Source organism: Amia ocellicauda, unplaced genomic scaffold (assembly GCF_036373705.1).
Source record: "Amia ocellicauda isolate fAmiCal2 unplaced genomic scaffold, fAmiCal2.hap1 HAP1_SCAFFOLD_157, whole genome shotgun sequence".
NCBI classification, from domain to species: Eukaryota; Metazoa; Chordata; class Actinopteri; order Amiiformes; family Amiidae; genus Amia; species Amia ocellicauda.
The window spans coordinates 55,001-59,014 of NW_027102720.1; positions in this window are offsets into that span (position 1 = coordinate 55,001).

Below are 4,014 nucleotides of genomic sequence, written 5' to 3' on the forward strand. Positions count from 1 at the left end.
CTCTCCACGGCGGGCCGCGAAGACTTAGCGGGCGCAGCCGCCGGAGCGGGCCGCCGACGAGGCCTGAAACGCGGGGTGCGGCCGGGACCGTTCCCCCCTTGCATTTCGCTGGATGATCAGACAGTCGCAAAGAACCGTCTGAAAATCCCGGGCCAAGTCCAGAAAGTGTCCGTAAAAGAGCTAGCGGGGCCCAGCCACTTTCCTCCAGCAAGTGCCCTTAGCTCAGTTTTGACCTCTCTCATTGCACTAAGTGTCTTCAAAAACCCAGTTCCTGTATTTCCCCCGGCACCGTAGAGAAATGCTGACAGCCTGGAACACTGTGGCGGCTGCACACGGCACTCCCTTGCCCGCCGCGAGCAGCCTAGCCCCGCCTAAGACCCGCGAGAACCGCCCATCGGCACACGGCCCGCTGTGCGCCCGAGCCGTTTGGTGTAAAAACTGTCCAAAAGTGGTTTCGACCACTTAGGAACATCGTAGAGACTCGAAATAAAAAGCATTTTGTTGGAAAAGCGATTCTGAGGAAGGCTGTGTCAAAATTAATTTCGGGAAATGTCGTTTACCCCCCCCCAAATGGCTCCGAAGTACCCCCCCCCCACCCCCCCCCTAAAAAACCGTGTTCCGGGGTTTTTTCGAGAAAACAAACACACGGGGTATATAGAGGGGACTGAGACGAATCGAATGACGTGCTTTGCAAAGAAATCGGGGGCTCACAGCCCCCCCAGGAGAGGTTCAAAAGTCGGAGGACTGGTCACCTAACTCCCATTGAAGTCAATGGGGGAAAAATGAAAACTGTCAAAAAGGCTTAAAATTGTTCAAAAACCCACTGGGGCAGTAGATAATCATCCTATTTGAATTTTAAAAGTCTTAGTTTGGCGAAAAAATACCTTTTAATAATTGTTTTAGGGGTCAGAAAAATCAGCTCCGGCTGCCTGGTCACCTAGGGGAGATAGAAAATTTTTCTAAGTTTTTCACTCGGCCGCCTGGTCCCCTAACTCGAAAATTTTAAAGTGCTCCCATCGGTCCCGGGATAGGGTGGCTGATAGCTGGGAGCCCCCTGAGCACTGCCCCGGTGTTAGTTTTCGGAGAAATGCCTCCGTTGATTTGTTATGATTTTTTTTCCGCCGGCCGCCTGGTCGCCCTAATGCAAAGTCAATGGGAGTGAGGAGATAGAAAATTTTTCAAAGTTTTTCACTCGGCCGCCTGGTCCCCTAACTCGAAAATTTTAAAGTGCTCCCATCGGTCCCGGGATAGGGTGGCTGATAGCTGGGAGCCCCCTGAGCACTGCCCCGGTGTTAGTTTTCGGAGAAATGCCCCCGTTGATTTGTTATGATTTTTTTTCCGCCGGCCGCCTGGTCGCCCTAATGCAAAGTCAATGGGAGTGAGGAGATAGAAAATTTTTCAAAGTTTTTCACCCGGCCACAAACGACTCCAAAACACACTGGGGCTGTGGCTGGGACTCTCACCAGGACTGCCCCCTACTTTATTTATGGATTAAAAAGCATTCTATATTAATTTTTCGATTTTTGGGACCCGGGACGCCTGGTCACCTAACTCCCCTTCTATCCCTATGGGGGGGGACGGGGACATCGAAAACGCTCCCATCGCTGCCGAGGCACGCTGCGGGGACTCTCCCTACCATCGCCCCATGCTTCCTTTGAAGAATATATGACGTTTTTCAATTTTCACCGACATTTGAAAATCAAAACTTCAGAACATTTCATAGTTATTCTCAATGGGTTGTCTAGGGGCACACATCTCTAAACTGGGGGAAATGCTCAAAATGATTAAAAAGAAAAACAATGCCCCCAGACCCGGGGGGCTGATAGCTGGGAGCCCCCTGAGCACAGCCCCGGTGTTAGTTTCTGGAGAAATGCCCCCGTTGATTTGTTATGATTTTTTTTCCGCCGGCCGCCTGGTCGCCCTAATGTAAAGTCAATGGGAGTGAGGAGATAGAATATTTTTCAAAGTTTTTCACTCGGCCGTCTGGTCCCCTGACTCGAAAATTTTAAAGTGCTCCCATCGGTCCCAGGGTAGGGTGGCTGATAGCTGGGAGCCCCCTGAGCACTGCCCCGGTGTTAGTTTCTGGAGAAATGCCCCCGTTGATTTGTTATGATTTTTTTTCCGCCGGCCGCCTGGTCGCCCTAATGCAAAGTCAATGGGAGTGAGGAGATAGAATATTTTTCAAAGTTTTTCACTCGGCCGTCTGGTCCCCTGACTCGAAAATTTTAAAGTGCTCCCATCGGTCCCAGGGTAGGGTGGCTGATAGCTGGGAGCCCCCTGAGCACTGCCCCGGTGTTAGTTTCTGGAGAAATGCCCCCGTTGATTTGTTATGATTTTTTTTCCGCCGGCCGCCTGGTCGCCCTAATGCAAAGTCAATGGGAGTGAGGAGATAGAATATTTTTCAAAGTTTTTCACTCGGCCGTCTGGTCCCCTGACTCGAAAATTTTAAAGTGCTCCCATCGGTCCCAGGGTAGGGTGGCTGATAGCTGGGAGCCCCCTGAGCACAGCCCCGGTGTTAGTTTCTGGAGAAATGCCCCCGTTGATTTGTTATGATTTTTTTTCCGCCGGCCGCCTGGTCGCCCTAATGCAAAGTCAATGGGAGTGAGGAGATAGAATATTTTTCAAAGTTTTTCACTCGGCCGTCTGGTCCCCTGACTCGAAAATTTTAAAGTGCTCCCATCGGTCCCGGGATAGGGTGGCTGATAGCTGGGAGCCTCCTGAGCACTGCCCCGGTGTTAGTTTCTGGAGAAATGCCCCCGTTGATTTGTTATGATTTTTTTTCCGCCGGCCGCCTGGTCGCCCTAATGCAAAGTCAATGGGAGTGAGGAGATAGAATATTTTTCAAAGTTTTTCACTCGGCCGTCTGGTCCCCTGACTCGAAAATTTTAAAGTGCTCCCATCGGTCCCAGGGTAGGGTGGCTGATAGCTGGGAGCCCCCTGAGCACAGCCCCGGTGTTAGTTTCTGGAGAAATGCCCCCGTTGATTTGTTATGATTTTTTTTCCGCCGGCCGCCTGGTCGCCCTAATGCAAAGTCAATGGGAGTGAGGAGATAGAATATTTTTCAAAGTTTTTCACTCGGCCGTCTGGTCCCCTGACTCGAAAATTTTAAAGTGCTCCCATCGGTCCCGGGATAGGGTGGCTGATAGCTGGGAGCCTCCTGAGCACTGCCCCGGTGTTAGTTTCTGGAGAAATGCCCCCGTTGATTTGTTATGATCCGTAGTTGCCGGCCGGCCGCCCGGCATTGCTCTATCGGATGGAGCGTGGGCTGGCTATGGGAGATTTAGCGATTTTCGGAACCGGCCCCGATGGCCCCCCAAACCGGGTGGCCACGAGGTGGGACCCCCCTGAGCACTGCCCCGGTGTTAGTTTTCCGAGAAATGCCCCCGTTGATTTGTTATGATCCGTAGTTGCCGGCCGGCCGCCCGGCATTGCTCTATCGGATGGAGCGTGGGCTGGCTATGGGAGATTTAGCGATTTTCGGAACCGGCCCCGATCGCCCCCCAAACCGGGTGGCCACGAGGTGGGACCCCCCTGAGCACTGCCCCGGTGTTAGTTTTCGGAGAAATGCCCCCGTTGATTTGTTATGATCCGTAGTTGCCGGCCGGCCGCCCGGCATTGCTCTATCGGATGGAGCGTGTGCTGGCTATGGGAGATTTAGCGATTTTCGGAACCGGCCCCGATCGCCCCCCAAACCGGGTGGCCACGAGGTGGGACCCCCCTGAGCACTGCCCCGGTGTTAGTTTTCGGAGAAATGCCCCCGTTGATTTGTTATGATCCGTAGTTGCCGGCCGGCCGCCCGGCATTGCTCTATCGGATGGAGCGTGGGCTGGCTATGGGAGATTTAGCGATTTTCGGAACCGGCCCCGATCGCCCCCCAAACCGGGTGGCCACGAGGTGGGACCCCCCTGAGCACTGCCCCGGTGTTAGTTTTCGGAGAAATGCCCCCGTTGATTTGTTACGATTATTTTTCGCCCAGGCGATGTGCCTTTTCATTTTGTTTTGCACTTTCCTTCA